Raw genomic sequence first — 15,575 nt, forward strand, 5'->3', positions numbered from 1 at the left:
CACACTGGAATGAAAACCACTGTCAAACCAAACTCCCAAATTTGTGTCAATGGAGTGAGAAAGAAAAGAAACTTTAGGGAGTCATGCATAGCAAATGGGTTGCTACTTCATTCCACTCTTAGATATTTGATGTCATTGATTATATTTGGAATCTAGGACTGCATTTTGTTGGAAACATAAGAGAAGTAACTGAGAGGGGAGGAATGAATCAGTTACTATTAAAATAAATCCCAAATTCTTTAGATGTCAATTAAAATCCAAATTAATAAAATTTATTACAACTGATACTCAGTAAGCATTCAAAAATTATTGTAACTCAGTAAATGTAGAGTGTGTATTACTTTAGTAGATCTTAAGATGTTATCAGTAATTACTTGCAAGCATGAAAGAAATAACATGAACACATAAGACACTAGGATTTAATGTGGAAACCCAATTTGGGAAAAACCACCAAATGTAACTAGTTAGTATTTTTCACTCTTCTAAAGTGAGCCCTATTAGGAGCCAACCCTGTTAAAGGTTACAAAACACATTGTTAGGTGTGACCCTATCAAAGGATTTAATCACCCTAATAGGAGTGGCCTTGCAAGAGGTCTTGAAACAATTTAATGGAATTGCCACCTTGTTAGAGGATTTACAAATGGTTGTTAAACCAACTCTGTTAAAAGGTTTTAGATCATTGCTACAATGGTTAGAGAGTAACAATGAAATGACCTAATTGTGATGTAACTGAATTTTTGATTACAGATCTCTATTTTGGTTCATACTTGATCCGTCTTGATCGAATAACACTTTTCTACTCCCCAAGGATACTTTCTTATCCTTCAAGTTCACTTCCTCTCTTCTTATCCTTTCAACTCATTCAACTTGCATATCACACACTTTGAAATCACAACTTGACCATTTACTTATACCTTTCATATTGTCAAGTTGGCTCAAATACAAATTAGAATAACCAATATTCATCACCTCAATCGGCTAGAATCAATAGGTAAAATAATTAAGCTTTACATGCCAAAATAAGAAAATCCTTTAGTAGCCGACCCAACTTAGTAGAAATTTATTCTAAAGCAATTTCCTGTGTTAACCAATAGAGGCTCAATTAACAGTGTAAACTTACAAAATTCCTTTACTAACCGAGTGAACTCGGTTAACATTGACTTTGTTAATTCAGTGAGCTTGGTTAACACTCTTTTTTGCTTAACTTCCTTCGGTGCTTGAGTGAGCTCGGTAGAAACTACCTTCTACACAGAGTAAACTTAGGAATGCTTAGTAGACTAGAAAAATTGTCTTTACTGACCAAGTGAGCTCGGCATACACTGACTATTAACTAATATGACATTTATGTAACATCAAATACAACACACAATTAATCAATTGTATCCAACACATTCATCCTTTTCTCACACAAGCAATGGCTCCATTCGATGGCCACAGGTAGCTTTTGATAATAAAATCTCCCTCATCACTCATGATAAGAAGCTCAACTGCTAGATGATGGCTCACCCTTTAGATCACTTTCCAAGTAACCACAATGACACATTGGAATGACAACCACTGCCAAACCATTCCATAAATTGTGCCAATGAAGTTGCATATAGATGACTTTGGGGAGCCCTTGCATAGCAATTTGGATGCTTTATGACCCTCCAATAGAAAGGATGCTAATGCCAATATTTGAAATTAGGAAAGTAGCCACTTAATGCTAGAGGAGGGCTCACCATTAGATCAACTTCAAAATTTCTAAAAAAACATAATATAGAATAAAAAATGTTGCCAAGCCTCTTCCTAAATTACATTGGTCAAGTGATCAAAGAAGATGATCTAAGAGGGAGTCCATGAGTAGGCATTCATTGGAGGATTCATGCACATAGAAATTTTCTCAATACACTTCAACTCACTATATTTTTTTTTAAACAAATTAGATTGGTCAATTTTTTGACCAACTCTTGAAGGATTTCCACCAATAATTGGTCAAAAGTTTTCCCCACCCTTTGGTCGTGACCATGGTATCCTAGTCATGGGATAGACTAGAATTTTTTCAAATTTTGACCAATCCTTTAGTCATGACCATGGCAAATTTTGACCAATTCTTGAATGTTTTCCACCAAGATTTGGTCGAAATTTCAACAAACCCTTTGGTCATGACCATGGCATCTTGGTCATGGGATGTACCAGAATTGGCCAAAATTTTGACCAATACTTTAATGTTTTTCACCAAGATTTGGTCAAAATTTTGACCAATAATGACAAATTAGGCTCAGCCAAAATTTTAACCAAAATTCATTGAAAATTGGGTCAAAATTTACTAGTGAGCTAATGTCCTACATAATTCACAATGCTAACATATAAATTGACAAAAGTAAACTATTGATGTCCATTAGTTCTTTGGTCATATGTATGTATGTATACACATGTATAGACACACATATATACACATGTACACACACACACACACACACACACACACACACACACACACACATACATATATATATATATATATATATATATATGAAGATTAATCATAGAAAAAATAGATGTCTTTAAACATGTGTCTTCTATCTATGTATAAAATTATATTTCATTTTCCTTAACCTAAAAGTTCATTATCATATAAAATGTATATGTTTTACTAGATTAAAGAAAACCTCACCAACATTACCCCATAAGATTTCTTATATATAAACTATTTATTCACTATTTTTTATGTACTTTATATATATATATATATATATATATATATATATAGATAATGATTAAAGTTTTTTTATTGTGATTAGAGTAAAATTTATTATTCTACACTTTTATTATAAACTTTGAGGTTTTTCACTATCTTTTTTAGCAAGACCCACTTACTAGTATTGTTTCAAATGAGTTTTATGAATAAAACAAAAGTATGATGTACCATAGAAACCATAATTATCTTGAAGCATGTTACACTCAGATGTTAAAATACCACATTAAATAATTTTATCTTTGATTGTGATGACACTAGGGATAGGACCCATTACTTGAGTGTGTTTCAATGGTTGTGATGGGAGTTGCTCATTTGATACCCATATTTATTATCTTAATTCCCAACATTTTTGAGAATATTGTACCAATAATTATGTCTTTGAAATTTTTAGTACAATAATAACTACCTATAATTAAATTAAATGTACCCTTAGTTATAAAAAGAAACCAATGATGTGATGTTACATCAATTGTGCAAGTATGAGAACCATTTGTGTATGACCATTTGTCTCACTTTTTATTTGGGTTGTTTTGGACAACTTGGAAAAAAACATGTTGATGTGGCATCATAATTTATGATGTGGACTTGAAATGTTAGTTATAAGTAGATGAGTTGCCAAGTGAGTTGTTGTTAAAAACTAGGATTTTTAAAAAATTTCCACATAGAATTTTGATAAGCATGAAGTTAGGGTGCTCAAGTACTAGGTCCTCTCACCTAAGTCACAGGGAGTAGTTCATAAAAAAATTATATTCCAAATTCAATTTGTTAACAAATAAGACAAAACCATAAATAATATTTATGATGTCTTTTCTATATACGTTTCATGATTGAAATGATATTGATACGATTAAAATAAGCATTTATTATCTATAAATTATATTATAATATTTTAATTTGATTTATTTAAATAGCGTAACATTTTGATAAAATCTAATTACTAATATCATTTCAAACAAACCATTCAAACAACTTAAAATTTAATTTATTCTATTCAAACCAAAATATATGATAGAACACCCTACCAATCTAAGTGCACTTTGATTGCAATGGCACTATGTCATATGGAACTTTTCTTAAAAGAGTTATTCTCCAATTTTGTTCATAGGATGACCAAATAAGGGAACTTCTCCAAGTTTGGTCAGTTGAGAGATCTAAACCATAGGCCATAATGGGAGGATATATTATCTCTTAATGTAGGGTGGCTCATCCAAAAGAATCTAGACAAAGCCCAATTATAGTACTTTTACATAGTAAAGGATTTCAAAAATTACAATGTGTATGTAGTGCCTGCCCCTAGTTTACATTTTTCGAGCTACATTTATGATATGATTGCCAAACTCTTTTAGGCCAATTTATGTTTGATGAGTAGTATCATTATTTTAGAGATTATCAAAGGATGTTTACACTCAATTTATTATATGATGAGATTATTTGGTACTCTATATTTCGTGCATGTATGATGATTATTCAATGGTTTTAGTTATCGATGATGATTAGTTAGATGGCTTATTATTTCATGTGCCTCTTATGGATACTTACCCCATACTGCATGTGTATGGTGTGCGTGTTGTTTTATTTATGTATGGTGTTTCTAATATGGTTAAGGAAGGGAGTCGTAGTCACCTGCTAGTCGGGATCTACACGATGCACCACTTCCTGCCATTGCCTGTTTAGCTTAGAATATTGTGTTTGTACATGCGTGGATTTTATGCAGGTTGTAGGTACCGGGTATCGACTTCCCTGAATTGTCAGGATGAGCGTACCCTATCGCATTGTCTCAATGGTAAGAGGGGGGAGATAAACTCTTAAGTCCAAATCCTAAACCCTTTAGCCAATTGTCCTAATTAATAATTAGGACAAGTATCTGAGTTAAGTACCCTCCGAATGCATCAAATGATGTAATTTGGTGATTATAACCCTTTTGTTTGATTTGGTATTTATTTTTCTTTGATGGGTTTTCGTATGTTGCTTTATGAGTCCTTGGTGTATTTTCTATAAATTAAGTCTAATTAAAAAGACTAATTAATGATTTAATTTAATAAGAAATTATCATGATATCTTTATATTTAATTAATTAATTAATTAATTAAATAAAAGAATTAAAGTTGGAGATTAAAGTTCAAGATATATTTAGAACAGGATAATATTTATTTAATTTTATAATAATATATTGGGAGTTCATTTTTAAATAAATGCTAAATATTATTGTTATTTAAATTAATTAAATATGTTATCAATTAAGTTCTAAAATAAATTAAAAAGTTGAAAGATATTAATTTATTAAGAATTCTAGATCGCATGATCTAAACATGAGTTAAATATAAAAATTAAATTAAAAGATTAAATTATAAAAATTAATAATGTTATTTTAATTTCTTAAAAGTGCACATAAGATTTAAAGTAATAAATTAATTAAGAATTGAAGTCAAGTGAAATTTTAAATAAAGTTATTTAATAATTCAACTTAATGTGCATGGAAGTTGAATGCAAAAGAATTAGAAAAGATAATAAAAGTTAATTTGGAGTTAATTGAGTGGTGCAAAGAGTCTTCTCGGGTAAACGCACAATTAGTGCCCCGAATTGAGGAGAATTTGCTTATCACAACTTTGGGGGTTCATTTTGGTGAGATACGAAGTTGGACGAGAAATTTTGGAAAGACAATTTTTGGAAGCAAATTTCAGAAGGCTGATACGAAGAAATTCTTAAAGGGGAAGGTTATTGAGAGGAGCGAATTCGCATACAGTTCCTGGAGATTGCATAATAGCATCAGGATCAGGTAGGGTCTTGTGTTTTTTATCCATTAAATATGCAATTATCCCTTCCTGCCTTCTTCGTGTCTGGGGTTTGTAGATCTGAATTCTCTGTGATGAAAGTTTTAAGGTTTCAATATTGTGAATTTATTAATTATTCGTCAATAATTTCTGTATCCATGGAGACTGGATGAATTAATTAGAACCATTATTTTCTTGATTTAGAAATTAAGATCTAATTTGATAAGGGTTTTGTTTTAATGAAATTGAAAAGTTCTAGATAAATAAATTAAAATATATATATATATATATATATATAAATATATATATTTATATATTACATAATTATCCTTTGGAAGAAATTGTTTTTTTATTAAAAATTAAACAAAATTAATTTTTAAAATAAAACTTATTTTATTTGTATTAGAATAAAATAAAATCAAATATAAAAAAAATATATTATCATATTTGGTGGGGGGGGGAGGGAATCACCCCGTACCCGCCCCCCCACTGTCGGCAGGCGACAGTACCTGCGTCGCAGGTACTGCGATGGCAGGTACAGAGTACCTGCCGCCGCAGGCCCTGCGACTGCAGGCCTGCGGCCAAAGCCGATGGGCTATAAACGTGGTGGGTTAGAAATAAAACATAAAATTTTGTTTTTCGTTTTTTATTTGTTTTATAATTTTTTTTTAAAAATTATTAAAAATGAATTTTTATTTATTTAAAAATTTTAAATAATAAAATTATAATATATTCAATTTTTATAATAGATTAAACTTTTTAAATATTTAATAAATAAATATTAATTGCATAGATATAGTTGTAAATTTTAATTTATTAATAATTTTGCTTAAATATTAATAAATTAACAATTATTAGTGGGATTAAAATAAGTAATTAGATCTAATGAATATTGATTAATTTAATTAAAATTAGTTTAATTAAGTTAATTAATAATGAATGTTATTTGACAAAATTATAAATTTGGATATTGATTTAATGAAAGTTATTATAGAAATGGGTTATTCGAAAAAGGGTAGTTGTGAAAACTTTGTTACTTGAATTCGACATTAAACTAAAACACAAACCTTACCTTAACTTAAATAATATACTTTCAGATCCAATCTCTGAGACTTTGATGTTGTCTTTGTACTTTGAATGTTTTGGGGTTGGTTTAGCGTTGACCAGTTCAGGTTGTTACCAGAGGCTCGGGGTTGTGAATGTGATGTCTTGATGATTTGGTCTCGATCTTTCTTAACCTGACCATGGTAATGTGATGAAGTGCTCTATGACATGATAGTGTTTACTATTTGTTATTGCTTTCCAGTTTCCTTGTGTGAAGCTGAGGTGTATGTATTTGAGAATACCTAACTTAACCATTTTTGAGTCTCGATCAGTTATATTTGATAACCATTTCTGAGTCTCGATCAGTTATACTTGTATTACTTTCTGGTTGCTCATTAGAGAACCATTGGATTTTGTGACTTATCATTGATGCCTTCAGTTGCTGATAGAGAACTGTCGTGATTACATGATTACTATTTGATGTTATCTGTTGCTCATGAAGAACTGATATATTTTGTGGATTATCTTTTTATGATATTTTCAGTTGCTCGTATAGGACTGAGATGGTTTTATTATGATTCTTTGATTTATGAGTTCATGAGCTAGGGTAGGTTATCTATGTGTAGAGTCGGGAAGTGGCTTGCAATGGGGGTCGGAGCCCTAAGAGGCTTCCTTGAGAAACCCATTGTAAGTCATTTTTAATAAGTGAAAACATTTACACTAAATGAGAGAAAATGAACCTAACAAGATAATTGTATGTTCTCTCCCATGCCATGAGTGCTAGTACAGACTAGGATGGGGTAGAGAGGATGCTTGGTTACGACCTTGCATTCCATAGTATGCCTCGTCAGTACGAGAGGATACTAGTGGCCGCAGGATCAGTAGGGACCCGGGATTCCTAAGGGATTGCTCGGGTAACTTCTACATGACTTTTGCGATGACACTTTCCCGCTTGCATATTAGGTTTCCTACATGTCTTGTGGTACCTCTGGGATTAAGATGTCGATCTTTTTAGGAACCCTTGAGTTAGCATACTTATAGGATTTCCTGGACTTAGAGAGTATTTATGATTATAGGTTTTGTTATCCTATTTGGGACTTGAGACTATCTCCTCAGCGCGGTGGGAGTGGACCATTTAGGTTCCACGCGGTCGGGTGGTAGTGCTTTTACTCTTACCATTGAGATCCGTTCTGTGGTCACCGTGGTTGGAGATTTCGTGATTGGCATTTACCTACACTATGTTCTTGGATTAGTATGATGGATGGTTAGATTTTATGATAGATGTTTTATCATTATGGATGTATGGATGTATCATGTATGGTGAATAATTTCATATATTTTTACTGTACTTGTATCATGGATTTGAGGATGTTGTATCTTGATCTTTACATATGTATATTCTTTTAAGCCTTTCATACCCTGTGACATGTACAGTGGATGAATGAGCATTCCGAATTAATTTGCCAAGAAGCATTCGGAACAAATGTATATTATGGACATTGGAGTTTCTGATTATTCTTTTCTATGTATGTGATAGTTGTTAGACTTAGAATTAATTAAATTTAAACGTGACTCAACGTCTTGGGATCTTTAAGAAATGTAACTTGCAATGTATGTTTGTCGATGATTACATGTTAGTGCTTCCGCTACTATTTGTTTGATGTGTATGTCATACTTTCTTACTGTAAAAAAAAAAAAAAAATGTTTAGCAAACTTAGTGAAACTTTAGGTTAATTCTTTTGGATCCCTTGGCGGGGCGTTACATCTGGTATCAGAGCCCAAGTTTCTACATTGGGAGCTCTAGGTATATTGGAACGCCACTAGTGTTAACTAGTTGAATAAAAATGCAAACCTTAAACTAAAACTTGAAGCTAGTTGAACTGAAACAGTATATAAACTATTAGTTACCTATTTTATTCATACTTCAACACTCAAAACTTCAAAACTGAAATTATACTTAAACTGAAATTATAGGTAAACTGAAAACTTAAAATATCTTGTTTGCAAAATATGTGTCTTTTATCTATGTATTTCAGTAGTATGTTTCATGGTTATTTTAGCATCTTGTGTCTTGGATATTATTGTAGGATGGTATCTGGGACGAGATCTTCTGTTAGGGGCCGTAGCCTTGGCCGTGGTAGAGGTCATGGACGAGACAGAGATGTTAGTATTCATGAGTCTATCCATGAGAGCCCCATTCAGGAAGAGAATAGGGAAGAGCATGTCAGTGAGCATCAGGAAGAGAACCACGATGAGGGACATGCTGACTCTGAGGAGGTTGATCTGAGGCAAATGATGCGAACCCTTATTGATCGCTTACCTCCTGTTCTTGAGCAGGATAGAGCACACCAGGTTGGACATGAGCATAGACGCAGATCTAGGAGTCCTCAGAGGGATCGACATAGATTCATAGTATCTTCTCAGATGAAGGATCTTCAGAGGTCCAAGATCAAGCCCTTTAATGGGAAAGGTTCTGGGTATGTAGCTGAGCAGTGGTTTATTGCCCTTAACAGGATTTTTGCTATGTAGGACTTTGACAGTAATGTCAAAGCAAGGTTTGCCATTACCAATCTAGAGTTATTTGGAGCCACCTGGTGGACTATTGAGGAGAAGAAGTTGGGCATTGACATGGGTAGTGTCACTTGGGAGATTTTCTTGGAGAGTTTTCATGAGTGATTCCTACCAGAGGAATGGAAGTAGCATAGAGCAGATGAGTTCCATAACCTGAGACAGTTCACTATGACCGTTGTAGAGTATGAGCGCAAGTTCTATGAGCTCATGCCTTTTTCGAGATTCAGTGACAACCCAGCACAGTTGGCACAACATTTCATTCGAGGCTTGAACAACCATTTTATTGGGGGTGTTAAGGTATTTGAGCCTAAGACCCTCAAGGATGCGGTACATCGAGCTATCCTGGTAGAGCAGAGTGTCAACTTTGGGCAAGGAGGATTTGTGGGAGCGCCTACTATAGCAGGATCTAAGGGCAACCACAATTCCAGTGGAATCAAGAAGCCTCCCTTCCCTAGGAGGAATCAGTATTCTCAGCAGCATTCTCAACAGCATTCTCAGCAGCAACCTCAGCAGCTTAAGGGATTTTACCCTCAGGCACAGAGTGGTGGCGGTGGATCCAACTCTAGGATCAATCGCAATGCTCAACGTAATAGACAGAATCAGCAATCTCGGCCTGCACAGAGCAACCAGTCTTTTGCTAGCAGGGGTAGCCACCAGCGGTCGAATGCACCACCTATAGGGAGAGGATCTGGCAGAGGCACGGGATGTTATTCATGTGGACAGATTGGTCACATTGCAGCATACTACCCACAACGAGCATCTCAGTATTCAAGACCCAGGCCTGCGGCATCTGAGCCTACAGTCGGAAATATAGGTGGATCTCATAGAGTATTTGCAGTGGTGGATCACCGTCAGGCAGACCATCAGGGGACAGTAGTTGAGACTACAGGAGCTATCCGAGGTACACCTCTCTCTGTATTATTTGATTCAGGTGCTACAGATTCTTTCATTTCTCCATCTCTAGTTGATAAGTGTAAGCTGGAGTCGGTTAAGCAAGATCATGGTTGGCAAGTGGAACTAGCCTCAGGTGCTAAAGTTTCCACAGATTCGATAGTTCATAAGTGTGGACTTAGCATAGGAGGGTTTGAGACTTCAGTCAATTTTTGAGTTATTCCTCTTGGCTCCTACGATGTGGTCTTAGGTATGGATTGGCTTGGCTCTCATAGGGCTAGTATTGACTGCAGAAAGAAGACCATTATGTGTCAGGATGACCAAGGGAAGGATGTTGAGATTGTGGGGATACCGAGGCCTATATCCCTACGAATGATCTCTGCTATGCAACTTAAGTGAAGCTTTCGTAAGGGGTGTCAGGTATTTGCCGTTTCGGTAAATGAGCTTGATGAGGAAGAATCTACGAGAAAGACCCTAGATCACCCTATTTTATAGGATTATGTTGATGTCTTTCCGAGTGAGATTCTAGGCATGCCTCCGAAGAGAGACATTGATTTTAGCATTGAGCTCACTCCAGGAGCGGAACCTATCTCTAGAGCTCCTTACCGTATGACCACTCAAGAGCTAAGTGAGTTGTGTTTGCAGTTAGAGGAACTTTTGGCCAAGGGTAGTATTCGACCTAGTGTATCACCATGGGGAGCTCCAGTGCTCTTCGTGAAGAAGAAGGATGGTTCTTTGCACCTTTGCATTGATTACAGACAGTTGAATAAGGTGACAATAAAGAACAGGTATCCTTTACCAAGGATTGATGATTTATTTGATCAGATCAAGGGAGCTACAGTGTTCTCTAAGATTGATCTTAAGTCAGGATACCATCAACTTCGCATCAAGGAGGCTGATATTCATAAGACCGCCTTCCGAACTCGCTACGGGCATTATGAGTTCACAGTGGTACCCTTTGGGTTGACGAACGCTCCATCAGTTTTCATGTGCTTAATGAATGGGGTGTTCCATTCCTATCTTGATAGATTTGTTCTTGTGTTCCTCGATGATATTCTGATATATTCTAAGTCCCAAAAGGAACATGAGGAACATTTGAGTTTACTTTTGTAGTGTTTGAGAGATAATCAACTTTATGCCAATGCGGCAAAGTGTGATTTCTTTCAATCAGAGATACAGTATTTGGGACACGTTATTTCAGGCGAAGGTATCTCTGTAGACCCTGCGAAGATCCAGGCAATAGTAGATTGGCCTACACCCACTACTGTGTCAGAGATTCGTAGTTTCATGGGTCTAGCTGGGTATTATCGCAGATTTGTTCAAAACTTCTCCAGAATAGCACACCCTATTACCTCCCTTCAGAGGAAAGGAAAGAAGTTTCTTTGGACAGAAAAGTGTGTAGAAGCATTTCAGAAACTCAAAGAGCTTCTGACCAGTGCACCGATCTTAGCAGTACCTGATCCAGAAGGTGAGTTCATGGTGTGTACAGATGCTTCCCTTGAGGGTATTGGAGCAGTTCTAATGCAGAATGGTCGAGTGATTGCATATGAGTCACACAAACTCAAGGATCATGAGTTGAATTATCCTACACATGACCTTGAGTTAGGAGCAGTAGTTCATGCCTTAGTGAGATGGAGACATTTCTTGTTGGGGCACAGATTTGAACTACATAGCGATCATCGTAGTCTTCAGTACATATTCACACAGCCTAATCTGAATGCTAGGCAAAGGCATTGGATGGAGTTTTTGTGCGAGTATGACTTTGAGGTGAAGTATATCCAGGGGAAGGAGAATGTCGTAGCTGATGCTTTGAGTCCCAGGAAACATGTGATATCATCTATGACTCTTAGTGTCGATTTGAGATGTCAGATACTTTAGGCACTCCCCACTGATTCATGGTATCTGGAGGTGTGCAGTGAGATCAATTCAGGGAGACCCTTGGAGGGTAAGTTTTTAGGCTATGTCCTAGATTCAGATGGCCTTTTGAGACTTTCAGGAAGGATCTATGTGCCGCTACTGGATGAGCTTCGCATATTGATCCTATCAGAGGCCCATCGTGCACCTTACTCGGCACATCCAGGTGTCAAGAAGATGCATGCAGATTTGTGATGTTTATTCTATTGGTCCGGGATGAAGCGGGACATTGCTGATTTTGTGGCTAGATGTCTTGAGTGTTAAAGAGTCAAGGCAGAACACCAGCATCTGGCAGGACTCTTGCAACCGAATCTCGTTCCTTCATGGAAGTGGGACATCATCTCTATGGATTTCATAGTAGGATTACCTATGACTCTTCGTCATCATGATGCTATCATGGTCACCGTTGACCGGTTGACCAAGGTGGCACATTTTGCACCAATCAGGTCTTCCTACACTGCAGCTTCAGTAGCTAATGTCTTCATGCGTGACATTGTGAGACTACATGGTATTCCCCGAAAGATCATTTCGGATAGGGATCATGTTTTCACTTCCGCATTTTGGACATCACTACAACATGATCTTGGAGCATAGTTGAACTTCAGTTCAGCATATCACCCAGAGACAGATGGGCAGACAGAGAGAGTGAATCAGGTTCTCGAAGATATGTTGAGGATGTACGTGATGGATAGGCAGACTCATTGGGAGGACTATCTCTACCTAGTGGAGTTTGCTTACAACAATGCGTATCACAGTTCTATTAGCATGGCACCTTTCCAAGCCTTATATGGACGCCCTTGTCGTACACCTTTGAGTTGGGATAGCCTTGAGGATCGCATCCTGTTGGGCCCAGAGATGCTTCGTGACATGGAGCAACAGGTGGTGCGTATCCGAGAGCACTTGACAACGGCACAGGATAGGCTGAAGAAGTATGCTGATGCTCATAGGTCAGATAAGCAGTTTGTTGTGGGAGAGAAGGTTTTCTTGAGAGTGCGTCCGTGGAAGAGTCCTATCTGTTATGGAAAGGGCTCGAAGCTAGCACCTCGCTTTGTGGGACCATTCGATATTCTTGAGAGGATTGGTCCAGTTGCCTATCGTCTTGCTTTACCGCCCAGCCTTGCTCGCATTCACGATGTTTTCCATGTTTCAGTACTTAGACAGTATATTCCTGATGTTGTACATATTCTTGATTGGAATGCATTACAGGTAGAGGACGGGCAGCTGGCTTTGGAGCCAATACGTATTCTGGAGCAGCGGGAGTTGACCCTCAGGGGTCGAACCATAGAGCAGGTAAGGGTCCAATGGGACCCTACTGATGACTCTTCAGCTACATGGGAGGATGCATCTAGATTACGGGATTTATATCCCTATTTTTTTATAGGCTTCCAAGAGTAAGCCTAAGTCTACGGGGGGTGGATGTAGTGCCTGCCCCTAGTTTACATTTTTCGAGCTACATTTATGATATGATTGCCAAACTCTTTTAGGCCAATTTATGTTTGATGAGTAGTATCATTATTTTAGAGATTATCAGAGGATGTTTACACTCAGTTTATTATATGATGAGATTATTTGGTACTCTATATTTCGTGCATGTATGATGATTATTCAATGGTTTTAGTTATCGATGATGATTAGTTAGATGGCTTATTATTTCATGTGCCTCTTATGGATACTTACCCCATACTGCATGTGTATGGTGTGCGTGTTGTTTTATTTATGTATGGTGTTTCTGATATGGTTAAGGAAGGGAGTTGTAGTCACCTGCTAGTCGGGATCTACACGATGCACCACTTCCTGCCATTTCCTGTTTAGCTTAGAATATTGTGTTTGTACATGCGTGGATTTTATGCAGGTTGCAGGTACCGGGTATCGACTTCCCTGAATTGTCAGGATGAGCGTACCCTATTGCACTGTCTCAATGGTAAGAGGGGGGAGATAAACTCTTAAGTCCAAATCCTAAACCCTTTAGCCAATTGTCCTAATTAATAATTAGGACAAGTATTTGAGTTAAGTACCCTCCGAATGCATCAAATGATGTAATTTGGTGATTATAACCCTTTTGTTTGATTTGGTATGTATTTTTCTTTGATGGGTTTTCGTATGTTGCTTTATGAGTCCTTGGTGTATTTTCTATAAATTAAGTCTAATTAAAAAGACTAATTAATGATTTAATTTAATAAAAAATTATTATGATATCTTTATATTTAATTAATTAATTAATTAATTAAATAAAAGAATTAAAGTTGGAGATTAAAGTTCAAGATATATTTAGAACAGGATAATATTTATTTAATTTTATAATAATATATTGGGAGTTCATTTTTAAATAAATGCTAAATATTATTGTTATTTAAATTAATTAAATATGTTATCAATTAAGTTCTAAAATAAATTAAAAAGTTGAAAGATATTAATTTATTAAGAATTCTAGATCGCATGATCTAAACATGAGTTAAATATAAGAATTAAATTATAAAAATTAATAATGTTATTTTAATTTCTTAAAAGTGCACATAAGATTTAAAGTAATAAATTAATTAAGAATTGAAGTCAAGTGAAATTTTAAATAAAGTTATTTAATAATTCAACTTAATGTGCATGGAAGTTGAATGCAAAAGAATTAGAAAAGATAATAAAAGTTAATTTGGAGTTAACTGAGTGGTGCAAAGAGTCTTCTCGGGTAAACGCACAATTAGTGCCCCGAATTGAGGAGAATTTGCTTATCACAACTTTGGGGGTTCATTTTGGTGAGATACGAAGTTGGACGAGAATTTTTGGAAAGACAATTTTTGGAAGCAAATTTCAGAAGGCTGATACGAAGAAAGTCTTAAAGGGGAAGGTTATTGAGAGGAGCGAATTCGCATACAGTTCCTGGAGATTGCATAATAGCATCAGGATCAGGTAGGGTCTTGTGTTTTTTATCCATTAAATATGCAATTATCCCTTCCTGCCTTCTTCGTGTCTGGGGTTTGTAGATCTGAATTCTCTGTGATGAAAGTTTTAAGGTTTCAATATTGTAAATTTATTAATTATTCGTCAATAATTTCTGTATCCATGGAGACTGGATGAATTAATTAGAACCATTGTTTTCTTGATTTAGAAATTAAGATCTAATTTGATAAGGGTTTTGTTTTAATGAAATTGAAAAGTTCTAGATAAATAAATTTAAAAAAATATATATATATATTTTTATATTACATAATTATCCTTTGGAAGAAATTGTTTTTTTATTAAAAATTAAACAAAATTAATTTTTAAAATAAAACTTATTTTATTTGTATTAGAATAAAATAAAATCAAATATAAAAAAAATATATATATAAAAAATATATTATCATATTTGGTGGGGGGGAGGGAATCACCCCGTACCCGCCCCCCCACTATCGGCAGGCGACAGTACCTGCATCGCAGGTACTGCGACGGCAGGTACAGAGTACCTGCCGCCGCAGGCCCTGCGACCTCAGGCCTGCGGCCAAAGCCGACGGGCTATAAACGTGGTGGGTTAGAAATAAAACATAAAATTTTGTTTTTTGTTTTTTATTTTTTTTATAATTTTTTTTAAAAATTATTAAAAATGAATTTTTATTTATTTAAAAATTTTAAATAATAAAATTATAATATATTCAATTTTTATAATAGATTAA

This window comes from Cupressus sempervirens, chromosome 3, assembly GCF_028749045.1.
Source record: "Cupressus sempervirens isolate cs-2001-9-10 chromosome 3, ASM2874904v1, whole genome shotgun sequence".
NCBI lineage: Eukaryota > Viridiplantae > Streptophyta > Pinopsida > Cupressales > Cupressaceae > Cupressus > Cupressus sempervirens.